The following is a 15763-nucleotide window of genomic DNA, read 5'->3' on the forward strand; positions in this document are numbered from 1 at the left end:
TATCTTTGCTAATTTCAACCTCCTGGATGATGCCTCACCCCTCCCCACCTTTCCCGTTTAGCAGCCTTATGCGTGTTTTCTACATATTTGACTATGTTTTTGTTTTGTAATTTATTTCATGTGTAGCCATTTTGGATTCCACCTTTAAGTGATATCTTATGATATGTGTCTTTTTCTTTTGAATTCTGTCACTTAGAATGATCATACGTAACTCCTCCGGAGTTGTTACAACTGGCCATATTTCATTGATTTCCAGGCTGAATAATATTCCACTCTACCTAAGTACCACATCTCTATCCATTTTTCCCTCCAGAGACATTTAAGTTATATCCTAGTCGAGGATCTTTTAAACATAGAGGGGGTAAACATTGGGGTGGCCTGTGTCCTCTCGATTTTTGTTTTTCCCAAGATATACGCCCATGATGTGCAAGTGCCCTATGCTCTGTAGCTCATTTTTTAGATGCTTTAGTAAACACAATACACTTCTCCAGAATGGCCGTTGGCAATATACATTTCCACTATAAGTCTCACAGGGCTCCCTCTTCTCGTTGCCCTGTCCTGCATTTCTGTTGTTTACGCTTTATGAGGATGGCTCTTCTGACTGATGCGAAGTGATATCTTTTGTAGTATTGACTTCCAGTGCCCACCCTGTTTGGTTGGCTAAAAAAGTGTATGCCCTTTTCTTGAATATATACAGAAAAAAACGCATACACCCTTTTTGGCCAACTGCAATGTTGGCAATGTTCAGCTCCTTTTCTTGTGCTTAATGGCGAGTCCTTTCTACCTCCTCAAATCCCTTTCCTGCCATTCTCCCTTGCTTACAAGTCCTTTTCTCTGACTTTCCTCAAGACATTTTTCAGTGATGGATATTTTCAACTCTGCAGTTTTGTGAATTTTACTGCCCCTGAGTTCCATTGTTCAACTCGTGTTTATGGGAACTGGCCACAAAGCAGCGGGATTTCCTCAAGCCCTATACTGTTTCCATGGGCAACCCTAGCCTTTGGTCAATTCGTCTTCCTGATTGGAAATTAGAGTGACATGTGCCTGTCTGAACACCTAGGACTTGTCTCTCATTGTTCCTCATCCTTCCGCTTCATCCTCTGGACAAATTCCAAACTGTACGCAACAGGATGTTGACAGTGCTGACATCTCCAAGTGGGGAGACTGTTAGTAAAGACGCTGGAGGGGTGAACCCGAGCACCAGGAGATGAGGAGATGAGATGCCTTTTCCAAACTCTTCCCGATCAGACGGTATACCATCCTCTGGGTGTGACAGACATGTTTTAGCAGTAGGAAGAGTCCCATTCATGTAAGGAGAACACCAGGGCTTTTTCAAAAATCAGTGTCTCCCCGAAACCCAAACTGGGGAAGTTTTTAAGCTACGGCTACACATATGTTCATTAAGGGCCTTGGGAAGTAGGCAGAGTCCAAACTTTAGATGATTGAAGTCTTCAGGGTCAGAAGCACTCACCACCAGCTTCCCTTAGGCTACACTTTAACTGTCATTGATAGATGATGTCAATAAAAATATCTATTCTTTTTCAGATTATTTCCCCTTATAGGTTATTGCAAAATGTTGAGTGTAGTTCCCTGTGCTATACAGTAGTTCCTTGTTGATGATCTATTTTATACATAGCAGTGTGTATGTGTTCATTCCAAACTGTTAATTTATCCCTCCTCCCACCTTTCCCCTTTGGTAATAATAAATTATAAGATTTTATACTTCTCAGAAATGGGGGGAGCTGAAAGAGAGGTATCATTTTCAATGGAAAAGCATTTAAAACAAGATTGAAGGTTTAACCAAGATTATTAGCTGTACATCCTTGGAAAGAAATCACTTCGTTTCTCTAATATTGACCTGACAAATAAGACAAACCTTTTCACTGAACTTGCTTATAAAAAGTGATGGAAATATCAAATGGAAGTGTTAAAAAACATCTTATTTTACCCGAGCCTTATACACTGTTCTATGTTAACTACAGTTTGGCTCACACATCTGTTCATTGAGGTTACAATAGTCTCAATTTCTGTTACTGATCCTCCAGAGTGGACCCCAACAAGTGTCCCCCTGCCCAGTGTCATTGGGCCAACAGATCGAGACTGAGTTTGGTTCACAAGCAAAGGAAACTTTATATTTTGATCAGAGAATGGAGAGGTGAGAGCATGCACTACCCCGTGGGCTGTGGGCTGGGCTGCTGTGTAGAGATCCTGTCAGAGTCAGTGGGAGGGAGGGAGGCGGCGGAGCTTCTCGAGGGCCGGGTTGGCTGTAGCTCAGGCTCTATATCGTGGAGTCTGCACTGGGCCCCAGGAGCTGAGGTGTCGACCCAGCCATTCTGCACTAGGAAATCTGGTCTGAAGTGCCGGGTGTGAACCTCTGCATGCGGGACCCTAGGAGCACGTGAAATTAGACAAAGCACAAAGGATAAAAAAGGTTAGACTTGACTTTATTGCCCAGATTCTATTTTTATCTCCCAGGGATTTTTAATGGCTTTGCTGGGGACAACCCCTCCTCTGCTTTTGTCCCGTTCCTCATTCTTGAGTGCTGAGGGTGCAGACCCTTCTTCTGTAACTGCTGAGTGCTGAGTTGGGAGCCCTCATACCCTGGGGCGAGGGTCAGAGCCTTCTCCCCAGCAGCCTCCCGGTGACGTTGATTGTCCCCAGGACCCCTGCCTCCCTGCTCGTCCACCTGAGCACCAGCATTGGAAGTGTTATAGATTCTAATGACCTTTAAGGGTCCAGGAAAGAGATGTGCAGAGACGCTGTGGGGGCCGGTTTTCACCCCGCCCCACATTTGTTCTGCACCTTAGGCTGACCGTCTCTGCCAGCCTAGATGCTCTGACCAGTAGTCTGCGCTTTCTTCAATTAGGCCCCTGAATTAACGTACAAACAGCACCAGGTGTCAGAGCCCTGCCCGCTCAACTCCCAGACAGTCCAGGGTCAGTGGTGACCAAGGACCATGATGGCTACTGAGTCAACAGCCTTTTGAAGTAAACAGGAGTCCAGCCGGTCTTATTGGCCACCATCATCACGGTGTCTGTAGGCTTTTCTATGGTGACAGTGTGGTATACTGTTCCCCCGCCAAGATTATTAGCTCCCCTCTGGGTGCAGTAAGTCCTGCAAGCAGTAGTCTACTCTTTTGGGACACACTCTTGTTGTTTTATGAGAGAAACTCCAGGTCAAGTGATGTTCACACGAGTCGTCATGGTGCCCTGTTGCCCCCGGTTATCTCTCTGGATGTTGGAGTTGGAGGGCCTCCTCACTCGAGGTCGGTGGGCCCACGGAGCGAACCCTGCAACTTCAGGGCATGGTTGGTGGTTAGGATCACCACGTGGGGTCCTTTTCCCTTAGGAGGGAGGTGGCCTTTTGGGCTGCTGATTTCCAGGTTTTTAGATACCGCCAGTATCTTGGGCCAGATGTGGCAGTGGGCCAAGCCCCTTAGTGACCGTAGTTTATCCTACCTGGATGGCATTCTTGCATTGTTCCATTTCAAGTGGTCCCAGTTTTTGCACTAATTCTCCAATGGCGATTCACCTTTCACCGGGAGTGTAAAGGTCAAAGGGTTTAGCTAAATTAGGGAGTTCCAGGGCAAGGGTCTGAATTGACTGCTCTTTCCATTCTTGAAAGGCCGCTTCTGGATTCTATTCAAAAGGATCATCATCTTTTCCTTTCAGTGTTTCATATAGAGGCCCAGCTAGTAGACTGTAGTTAGGGATCCAGAAGCAGCAAACCCTGGCCTCCCCAGGAACCCCTAAGCTGTCCTTCTAGTTTTAGAAAGGGGTAAGGCTGAAAATGGTTTCTTCCCTTTCCTGGGATGGGGCTTCTCTGACCTTCTGTGAGAATGAAGCCCAGGCAGGTCACCGCAGTCTGTGATATTTGAGCTTTTTCTTGGACAACTTCTATCCTTTATTGGCTTGGTAGTTCAGAGGCCTCCTTAGTAGGGCTGGTGATCAGAATGTCGTCTGCATATTGAAGGAGGGTTTCCTTTTCCAGAGGTAGGAACTTTTAGGTCTTTAGCTAAGCTTTCCCCAAAGATGGTGTGGGAATTTTGCAACCCTTGGGGCCAGACGGCCCGGAAGTATTGTTTTAGTTTGTATGTTGAGTCCTGCCACTCACAAGCCAAAATTTCTTGTGACTCTGGGACTAATGGGAATACAAAAGAAGGCATCATTGAAGACTAATACAGAATACCATGTCCTGGTGGTTGGTAGAATGACCAGCAGGGTGTAGGAATTATGGAGCAACTGGAGGTATATCCTCGGTGGCTTCACTGACTGTCCTGACATCCTTTACCAGGTCCCCAGCAGCCCATGGGGCTCTCGTGGTCAGACCAATCCCAGAATATGGAGCTCACCTGGGCAGGTACCCCACCCCCACCCCAAGCCCACGGGGCTCTCGTGGTCAGGCCCCTCCCAGGATACAGAGCTACCCTTGCAGGTACCGTGGCAGGGGCTGGGCACACAGGAACCGTGCACATAGCCCTCATTGCAGAGCACCCCCAGCTCACCTGTCGCTCAGAGCTGACACAGAGCACCTCAGAGCAGGACTTGAACTAACAAACAGCAGCTGCGACAGGTCTGTGACCCTGGGCATCACTCCGTGAGGCCTCCCTCCACCTGGTCTTCCGAGACTTCCACTGCACCCGGGGCACAGGCCTCTGTCTCCAACCACCACCCACCCCTCCTCTCCTGACTCCTGGGTTTCCTCTCATTAGGAGAGGGTTTTCTTGAAGTTGTCTCCCACTCATGGGCCAGATAAAATGATTAGAAAACAAGCCAAAGCTGCAGCCCCTTGTCTATCCTGACTCTCAGGAGCCCACACCTGTTCCTTGGACCTGGCCGGTTCAGCAAGTTCCATTTTCTGCAACTGTGAGCCCCTGAGGGGTGATGATTGGCTGACCTGGGCAGCCTTACCGTGCCGGCCAGCCCTCCCCAGGTGTGCCTGGGTTGAGATCAATATAATACCACTCCAGGCAGCAAGAGCCCCTGCAGCCGTGCCTGACGCCATTTTCTCTGCCCTGTCAGCAGTCTCGGGGCTGGGCTGGTGGGAGGGAGTGAGAGGCCACGGCTTTGTGGGTGGCCCAGTGTGAGTGGGGCTCTGCTGGACTTTCTGCAGCAGTTGCCAGGCTGCCACCTGCTAAAGAAGAGGATGTGTCACCCATACCTGCTGCTGGAATTTCCCCTGGGCAGAGGTGAGGAAGGAAAAAAGCAGTGGGGGCAGGGACAGGACGGGTATCTCAGGCAGGGAAATGGAAATCTTCCAGAAGAGCACCCGAGGGCCAGGACCATCCTGGCTGGCCTGCAGGCACCAAGTCGGCCGGCATGCTGTCACTCGTGTGGCTCTATGGCCCTTCCTCTAGGCTTTCAAGTCCTTGTATATATTCAGGTGTTTTACCTGGGGACGGGTGGGAATAGTTCAGCAAGCAACTGGCCTGGGGCTCAGCTCACGTTTACTCACAGATGCCTCGGCACGGTGCCCCAGCTTTGCAATGAGGACGCTTGTTGCGTGGGGGCTGCTGGCTGAATGGGAGACGATTCCCCACCACTGACCAACTTCAGAATTGTTACAACTGGAGCAAGTGCCCTGATACGGTTTTCCTCTGTGTAACTGGTGGGTTCTGTGTTTTTTTCTCTTTTTCGTTTTGGTTCAAAGTAGATTTTATTCCTCTTTTTGTATTTACAGATATAAGCATGGAAATAATTTATTCATATAAATACATGTATGTGCAGGGAATAATTGTTTTTTCTGTTTTATTTTTAAATTTTACTTCTTTTTAATTTTGAATTTTATTTTATATTTTATACAGCAGGTTCTTATTGGTTATCTATTTTATACATATAAATGTATACATGCCATCCCAGTCTCTCAACTCCTCCCACCACCACCCCCCCAACAGCTTTCCCCCCTTGTTGTCCATACGTTTGTTGTCTACATCTGTTGCTCTATTTATGCCTTGCAAAATGGTTAATCTGTACAGTTTTTCTAGGTTCCACATATATGCATGAATATACAAGATTTGTTTTTCTCTTTCTGACTTACTTCACTCTGTATGACAGTCTCTAGATCCATCGACGTCTCTACAAATGACCCAATTTCATTCCTTTTCATGGCTTAGTAATATTCCATTTTATATATGTACCACAGCTTTATGCATTCGTCTGTCTGTGGGCATTTAGGTTGCTTCCATTACCTCGATATTGTAAATAGTGATGCAATGAACATTGCGGTGAATGACTCTTTTTGATTTATGGTTTTGTCTGGGTATATGTCCAGTACTGGGATTGCTGTATCATATGGTAATTCTATTGTTAGTTTCTTAAGAAATTCCATATTGTTCTCCATAATGACTGTATCAATTTATATTCCCAACAATAGTGGAAGAGGGTTCCTTTTCTCCACACCCTTTCCAGCATTTTTTGTTTGTAGATTTTCAATGATGCCTATTCTACCAGGTGTGAGGTGATACCTCATTGTTGAATCCATTTCGTTGAGCAAGGGGTAGCTCTTGTCTATTCCATATTTGGCTTAGGGAACTTTATCTGTGCTAATTTCAATCTCTGCTTTTATGCAGCACCCCAACTCACCTTCCCCCTTAAGCAAGCATAAGTTGGTTTTCTAAATTTGAGACCCTGTTCTGTTTTGTAATTCAGTTCCTGTGTAGCCAAGTTTACATTCCGTGTATTAGTGATATCTTATGATGTTTCTTTTTCTGTGTGACTTATTTCAGTTAGAATCATCGTACCTGAATCCACTCATTATGCTGCTACGGGCCTGATGACATAGATTTCATTGCTGAGTGATATTCTGTTGTACATAAGTACCGCAACTTCTTTATCCATTATTTGCTCTCTGGGATATTTAACTTGTACTGTAAAGAGGTTCTTGTAAAAAGCCCGTCCCAAACTTTGGGGTGGCTGTGTCTTTTTGATTTTAATTTCCCTAAGCTATAGGACCATAAGTGGAAGTGCCCTAGGCTCTGTTGCTTTGTTTTTTAGATGTTTCAGGAAACACCATACACTTCTCCCGAGTGTCTGTTGGCAATTTACATCCCGCCCATCAGCATAACAAGGCTCCCAGTTCTCCATGGCCTGTCCTGCCTTTCTGGATTTTACACTTTTTTCAGATGGCCCTTTTGACCGGGGGGAGTGAGACTTCATTGTAGTGCAGATTTCCTTTGCAAGCTTGCTTGGTTGGCCAAAAAGGGCGTATGCGTTTTTTCCTGAATATATTCAGGAAAAAACGCATACGCCCTTTTTGGCCAAGTGCATCATTGTGGACGTTCTGCCTCTTTTCCTATGCTTTCAATGCAATTCCAGTCTACCTCCTGAAATCGGTTTCCTGCAATTCTGCCCCGCTTTCAAGTCCTCTTGGCAGCCTTACTTCAGTATATTTTTGGACGATAGCTGTCATTTATAACTCTGCAGGTTTGTGAATTACAGTGCCCCTGAGCTCCTTTCTTCAACTCGCTTTCTTGTGAGCTGGCCGCAACACCGCAGGATGGCTTCAGGCCCTAATCTGGTTCCGGCACGGCACGCTGAGCCTTTGGTTAATTCCTCTTCCTGGTGGGAAATGAGAGTTAAATTTGCCCGTCCAGACACCTCCAGCTAGTCTCTCATTGGTTCTCGCTATTCCTGTTCATCTTCCGCAGAAATTGCAAACTGGGCCAAACAGGAGGTTAAAGGCGCTGACTCTCCAAGTGGGGAGAGTGTTAGTAAAGCGTCTGGAATGTTGCACCCGAGTACCAGGGGAGGAAAACTGAGACATATTTGAACACGTCTCCCGATCACATGGTTGATCATACTCTGGGTTCCACATGCATGTTTTAGCTGAAGGAAGAATACCTTAAACCTGGAGAGTTGAGACCCGTGGAATGGGTACCATGCAATATGACTTCAAAGGGTCTTCATTTGCTCACCGAACCTCTCCAATCCTATCACTGCTGCGTTTATGCCCCTGTACACATGCTTGATTCTCTTTCGGAGACATAGCAATCCATAGGTTTTAAGATACTTACTAGTCAGGTACATTCTTAGGCGTTTAATATGCGGTGTTGAGTCCATTTCGTTGAGCAAGGAGTAGCTCTTGTCTATTCCATATTTGGCTTAAGGAACTTTATCTGTGCTCATTTCAATCTCTGGTTTTATGCAGCACCCCAACTCACCTTTCCCCTTAAGCAAGCATAAGTTGGTTTTCTAAATTTGAGACCCTGTTCTGTTCTGTAATTCAGTTCCTGTGTAGCCAAGTTTACATTCCGTGTATTACTGATATCTTATGATGTTTCTTTTTCTGTGTGACTTATTTCAGTTAGAATCATCATACCTGAATCCACTCATTGTGCTGCTAAGGGCCTGATGACATAGATTTCATTGCTGAGTGATATTGCTTTGTAAGTAAATACCACAACTTCTTTATCCATTTTTCAATTTCTGCGATGTTGAACTTGTACTGTAAACGAGGTTCTTGTAAACAGAGCCGTCCCAAACTTTGGGGTGGCTGTGTCTTTTTGATTTTAATTTCCCTAAGCTATAGGACCATAAGTGGAAGTGCCCTAGGCTCTGTTGCTTTGTTTTTTAGATGTTTCAGGAAACACCATACACTTCTCCCGAGTGTCTGTTGGCAATTTACATCCCGCCCATCAGCATAACAAGGCTCCCAGTTCTCCATGGCCTGTCCTGCCTTTCTGGATTTTACACTTTTTTCAGATGGCCCTTTTGACCGGGGGGAAGTGAGACTTCATTGTAGTGCAGATTTCCTTTGCAAGCTTGCTTGGTTGGCCAAAAAGGGCGTATGCGTTTTTTCCTGAATATATTCAGGAAAAAACGCATACGCCCTTTTTGGCCAAGTGCATCATTGTGGACGTTCTGCCTCTTTTCCTATGCTTTCAATGCAATTCCAGTCTACCTCCTGAAATCGGTTTCCTGCAATTCTGCCCCGCTTTCAAGTCCTCTTGGCAGCCTTACTTCAGTCTATTTTTGGACGATAGCTGTCATTTATAACTCTGCAGGTTTGTGAATTACAGTGCCCCTGAGCTCCTTTCTTCAACTCGCTTTCTTTTGAGCTGGCCGCAACACCGCAGGATGGCTTCAGGCCCTAATCTGGTTCCGGCACGGCACGCTGAGCCTTTGGTTATTCCTCTTCCTGGTGGGAAATGAGAGTTAAATTTGCCCGTCCAGACACCTCCAGCTAGTCTCTCATTGGTTCTCGCTATTCCTGTTCATCTTCCGCAGAAATTGCAAACTGGGCCAAACAGGAGGTTAAAGGCGCTGACTCTCCAAGTGGGGAGAGTGTTAGTAAAGCGTCTGGAATGTTGCACCCGAGTACCAGGGGAGGAAAACTGAGACATATTTGAACACGTCTCCCGATCACATGGTTGATCATACTCTGGGTTCCACATGCATGTTTTAGCTGAAGGAAGAATACCTTAAACCTGGAGAGTTGAGACCCGTGGAATGGGTACCATGCAATATGACTTCAAAGGGTCTTCATTTGCTCACCGAACCTCTCCAATCCTATCACTGCTGCGTTTATGCCCCTGTACACATGCTTGATTCTCTTTCGGAGACATAGCAATCCATAGGTTTTAAGATACTTACTAGTCAGGTACATTCTTAGGCGTTTAATATGCGGTGTTGAGTCCATTTCGTTGAGCAAGGAGTAGCTCTTGTCTATTCCATATTTGGCTTAAGGAACTTTATCTGTGCTCATTTCAATCTCTGGTTTTATGCAGCACCCCAACTCACCTTTCCCCTTAAGCAAGCATAAGTTGGTTTTCTAAATTTGAGACCCTGTTCTGTTCTGTAATTCAGTTCCTGTGTAGCCAAGTTTACATTCCGTGTATTACTGATATCTTATGATGTTTCTTTTTCTGTGTGACTTATTTCAGTTAGAATCATCATACCTGAATCCACTCATTGTGCTGCTAAGGGCCTGATGACATAGATTTCATTGCTGAGTGATATTGCTTTGTAAGTAAATACCACAACTTCTTTATCCATTTTTCACTTTCTGCGATGTTGAACTTGTACTGTAAACGAGGTTCTTGTAAACAGAGGCGTCCCAAACTTTGGGGTGGCTGTGTCTTTTTGATTTTAATTTCCCTAAGCTATAGGACCATAAGTGGAAGTGCCCTAGGCTCTGTTGCTTTGTTTTTTAGATGTTTCAGGAAACACCATACACTTCTCCCGAGTGTCTGTTGGCAATTTACATCCCGCCCATCAGCATAACAAGGCTCCCAGTTCTCCATGGCCTGTCCTGCCTTTCTGGATTTTACACTTTTTTCAGATGGCCCTTTTGACCGGGGGGAAGTGAGACTTCATTGTAGTGCAGATTTCCTTTGCAAGCTTGCTTGGTTGGCCAAAAAGGGCGTATGCGTTTTTTCCTGAATATATTCAGGAAAAAACGCATACGCCCTTTTTGGCCAAGTGCATCATTGTGGACGTTCTGCCTCTTTTCCTATGCTTTCAATGCAATTCCAGTCTACCTCCTGAAATCGGTTTCCTGCAATTCTGCCCCGCTTTCAAGTCCTCTTGGCAGCCTTACTTCAGTCTATTTTTGGACGATAGCTGTCATTTATAACTCTGCAGGTTTGTGAATTACAGTGCCCCTGAGCTCCTTTCTTCAACTCGCTTTCTTTTGAGCTGGCCGCAACACCGCAGGATGGCTTCAGGCCCTAATCTGGTTCCGGCACGGCACGCTGAGCCTTTGGTTATTTCCTCTTCCTGGTGGGAAATGAGAGTTAAATTTGCCCGTCCAGACACCTCCAGCTAGTCTCTCATTGGTTCTCGCTATTCCTGTTCATCTTCCGCAGAAATTGCAAACTGGGCCAAACAGGAGGTTAAAGGCGCTGACTCTCCAAGTGGGGAGAGTGTTAGTAAAGCGTCTGGAATGTTGCACCCGAGTACCAGGGGAGGAAAACTGAGACATATTTGAACACGTCTCCCGATCACATGGTTGATCATACTCTGGGTTCCACATGCATGTTTTAGCTGAAGGAAGAATACCTTAAACCTGGGTAGTTGAAACCCGTGGAATGGGTACCATGCAATATGACTTCAAAGGGTCTTCATTTGCTCACCGAACCTCTCCAATCCTATCACTGCTGCGTTTATGCCCCTGTACACATGCTTGATTCTCTTTCGGAGACATAGCAATCCATAGGTTTTAAGATACTTACTAGTCAGGTACATTCTTAGGCGTTTAATATGCGGTGTTGAGTCCATTTCGTTGAGCAAGGAGTAGCTCTTGTCTATTCCATATTTGGCTTAAGGAACTTTATCTGTGCTCATTTCAATCTCTGGTTTTATGCAGCACCCCAACTCACCTTTCCCTTAAGCAAGCATAAGTTGGTTTTCTAAATTTGAGACCCTGTTCTGTTCTGTAATTCAGTTCCTGTGTAGCCAAGTTTACATTCCGTGTATTACTGATATCTTATGATGTTTCTTTTTCTGTGTGACTTATTTCAGTTAGAATCATCATACCTGAATCCACTCATTGTGCTGCTAAGGGCCTGATGACATAGATTTCATTGCTGAGTGATATTGCTTTGTAAGTAAATACCACAACTTCTTTATCCATTTTTCACTTTCTGCGATGTTGAACTTGTACTGTAAACGAGGTTCTTGTAAACAGAGCCGTCCCAAACTTTGGGGTGGCTGTGTCTTTTTGATTTTAATTTCCCTAAGCTATAGGACCATAAGTGGAAGTGCCCTAGGCTCTGTTGCTTTGTTTTTTAGATGTTTCAGGAAACACCATACACTTCTCCCGAGTGTCTGTTGGCAATTTACATCCCGCCCATCAGCATAACAAGGCTCCCAGTTCTCCATGGCCTGTCCTGCCTTTCTGGATTTTACACTTTTTTCAGATGGCCCTTTTGACCGGGGGGAAGTGAGACTTCATTGTAGTGCAGATTTCCTTTGCAAGCTTGCTTGGTTGGCCAAAAAGGGCGTATGCGTTTTTTCCTGAATATATTCAGGAAAAAACGCATACGCCCTTTTTGGCCAAGTGCATCATTGTGGACGTTCTGCCTCTTTTCCTATGCTTTCAATGCAATTCCAGTCTACCTCCTGAAATCGGTTTCCTGCAATTCTGCCCCGCTTTCAAGTCCTCTTGGCAGCCTTACTTCAGTCTATTTTTGGACGATAGCTGTCATTTATAACTCTGCAGGTTTGTGAATTACAGTGCCCCTGAGCTCCTTTCTTCAACTCGCTTTCTTGTGAGCTGGCCGCAACACCGCAGGATGGCTTCAGGCCCTAATCTGGTTCCGGCACGGCACGCTGAGCCTTTGGTTATTTCCTCTTCCTGGTGGGAAATGAGAGTTAAATTTGCCCGTCCAGACACCTCCAGCTAGTCTCTCATTGGTTCTCGCTATTCCTGTTCATCTTCCGCAGAAATTGCAAACTGGGCCAAACAGGAGGTTAAAGGGCTGACTCTCCAAGTGGGGAGAGTGTTAGTAAAGCGTCTGGAATGTTGCACCCGAGTACCAGGGGAGGAAAACTGAGACATATTTGAACACGTCTCCCGATCACATGGTTGATCATACTCTGGGTTCCACATGCATGTTTTAGCTGAAGGAAGAATACCTTAAACCTGGGAGTTGAAACCCGTGGAATGGGTACCATGCAATATGACTTCAAAGGGTCTTCATTTGCTCACCGAACCTCTCCAATCCTATCACTGCTGCGTTTATGCCCCTGTACACATGCTTGATTCTCTTTCGGAGACATAGCAATCCATAGGTTTTAAGATACTTACTAGTCAGGTACATTCTTAGGCGTTTAATATGCGGTGTTGAGTCCATTTCGTTGAGCAAGGAGTAGCTCTTGTCTATTCCATATTTGGCTTAAGGAACTTTATCTGTGCTCATTTCAATCTCTGGTTTTATGCAGCACCCCAACTCACCTTTCCCCTTAAGCAAGCATAAGTTGGTTTTCTAAATTTGAGACCCTGTTCTGTTCTGTAATTCAGTTCCTGTGTAGCCAAGTTTACATTCCGTGTATTACTGATATCTTATGATGTTTCTTTTTCTGTGTGACTTATTTCAGTTAGAATCATCATACCTGAATCCACTCATTGTGCTGCTAAGGGCCTGATGACATAGATTTCATTGCTGAGTGATATTGCTTTGTAAGTAAATACCACAACTTCTTTATCCATTTTTCACTTTCTGCGATGTTGAACTTGTACTGTAAACGAGGTTCTTGTAAACAGAGGCGTCCCAAACTTTGGGGTGGCTGTGTCTTTTTGATTTTAATTTCCCTAAGCTATAGGACCATAAGTGGAAGTGCCCTAGGCTCTGTTGCTTTGTTTTTTAGATGTTTCAGGAAACACCATACACTTCTCCCCAGTGTCTGTTGGCAATTTACATCCCGCCCATCAGCATAACAAGGCTCCCAGTTCTCCATGGCCTGTCCTGCCTTTCTGGATTTTACACTTTTTTCAGATGGCCCTTTTGACCGGGGGGAAGTGAGACTTCATTGTAGTGCAGATTTCCTTTGCAAGCTTGCTTGGTTGGCCAAAAAGGGCGTATGCGTTTTTTCCTGAATATATTCAGGAAAAAACGCATACGCCCTTTTTGGCCAAGTGCATCATTGTGGACGTTCTGCCTCTTTTCCTATGCTTTCAATGCAATTCCAGTCTACCTCCTGAAATCGGTTTCCTGCAATTCTGCCCCGCTTTCAAGTCCTCTTGGCAGCCTTACTTCAGTCTATTTTTGGACGATAGCTGTCATTTATAACTCTGCAGGTTTGTGAATTACAGTGCCCCTGAGCTCCTTTCTTCAACTCGCTTTCTTTTGAGCTGGCCGCAACACCGCAGGATGGCTTCAGGCCCTAATCTGGTTCCGGCACGGCACGCTGAGCCTTTGGTTATTTCCTCTTCCTGGTGGGAAATGAGAGTTAAATTTGCCCGTCCAGACACCTCCAGCTAGTCTCTCATTGGTTCTCGCTATTCCTGTTCATCTTCCGCAGAAATTGCAAACTGGGCCAAACAGGAGGTTAAAGGCTGACTCTCCAAGTGGGGAGAGTGTTAGTAAAGCGTCTGGAATGTTGCACCCGAGTACCAGGGGAGGAAAACTGAGACATATTTGAACACGTCTCCCGATCACATGGTTGATCATACTCTGGGTTCCACATGCATGTTTTAGCTGAAGGAAGAATACCTTAAACCTGGGAGTTGAAACCCGTGGAATGGGTACCATGCAATATGACTTCAAAGGGTCTTCATTTGCTCACCGAACCTCTCCAATCCTATCACTGCTGCGTTTATGCCCCTGTACACATGCTTGATTCTCTTTCGGAGACATAGCAATCCATAGGTTTTAAGATACTTACTAGTCAGGTACATTCTTAGGCGTTTAATATGCGGTGTTGAGTCCATTTCGTTGAGCAAGGAGTAGCTCTTGTCTATTCCATATTTGGCTTAAGGAACTTTATCTGTGCTCATTTCAATCTCTGGTTTTATGCAGCACCCCAACTCACCTTTCCCCTTAAGCAAGCATAAGTTGGTTTTCTAAATTTGAGACCCTGTTCTGTTCTGTAATTCAGTTCCTGTGTAGCCAAGTTTACATTCCGTGTATTACTGATATCTTATGATGTTTCTTTTTCTGTGTGACTTATTTCAGTTAGAATCATCATACCTGAATCCACTCATTGTGCTGCTAAGGGCCTGATGACATAGATTTCATTGCTGAGTGATATTGCTTTGTAAGTAAATACCACAACTTCTTTATCCATTTTTCACTTTCTGCGATGTTGAACTTGTACTGTAAACGAGGTTCTTGTAAACAGAGGCGTCCCAAACTTTGGGGTGGCTGTGTCTTTTTGATTTTAATTTCCCTAAGCTATAGGACCATAAGTGGAAGTGCCCTAGGCTCTGTTGCTTTGTTTTTTAGATGTTTCAGGAAACACCATACACTTCTCCCGATTGGCTGTTGGCAATTTACATCCCGCACATCAGCATAACAAGGCTCCCAGTTCTCCATGGCCTGTCCTGCCTTTCTGGATTTTACACTTTTTTCAGATGGCCCTTTTGACCGGGGGGAAGTGAGACTTCATTATAGTGCAGATTTCCTTTGCAAGCTTGCTTGGTTGGCCAAAAAGGGCGTATGCGTTTTTTCCTGAATATATTCAGGAAAAAACGCATACGCCCTTTTTGGCCAAGTGCATCATTGTGGACGTTCTGCCTCTTTTCCTATGCTTTCAATGCAATTCCAGTCTACCTCCTGAAATCGGTTTCCTGCAATTCTGCCCCGCTTTCAAGTCCTCTTGGCAGCCTTACTTCAGTCTATTTTTGGACGATAGCTGTCATTTATAACTCTGCAGGTTTGTGAATTACAGTGCCCCTGAGCTCCTTTCTTCAACTCGCTTTCTTGTGACCTGGCCGCAACACCGCAGGATGGCTTCAGGCCCTAATCTGGTTCCGGCACGGCACGCTGAGCCTTTGGTTATTTCCTCTTCCTGGTGGGAAATGAGAGTTAAATTTGCCCGTCCAGACACCTCCAGCTAGTCTCTCATTGGTTCTCGCTATTCCTGTTCATCTTCCGCAGAAATTGCAAACTGGGCCAAACAGGAGGTTAAAGGGCTGACTCTCCAAGTGGGGAGAGTGTTAGTAAAGCGTCTGGAATGTTGCACCCGAGTACCAGGGGAGGAAAACTGAGACATATTTGAACACGTCTCCCGATCACATGGTTGATCATACTCTGGGTTCCACATGCATGTTTTAGCTGAAGGAAGAATACCTTAAACCTGGAGAGTTGAAACCCGTGGAATGG

Source organism: Tursiops truncatus, unplaced genomic scaffold (genome assembly GCF_011762595.2).
Source record: "Tursiops truncatus isolate mTurTru1 unplaced genomic scaffold, mTurTru1.mat.Y mat_scaffold_227_arrow_ctg1, whole genome shotgun sequence".
Taxonomy (NCBI): domain Eukaryota; kingdom Metazoa; phylum Chordata; class Mammalia; order Artiodactyla; family Delphinidae; genus Tursiops; species Tursiops truncatus.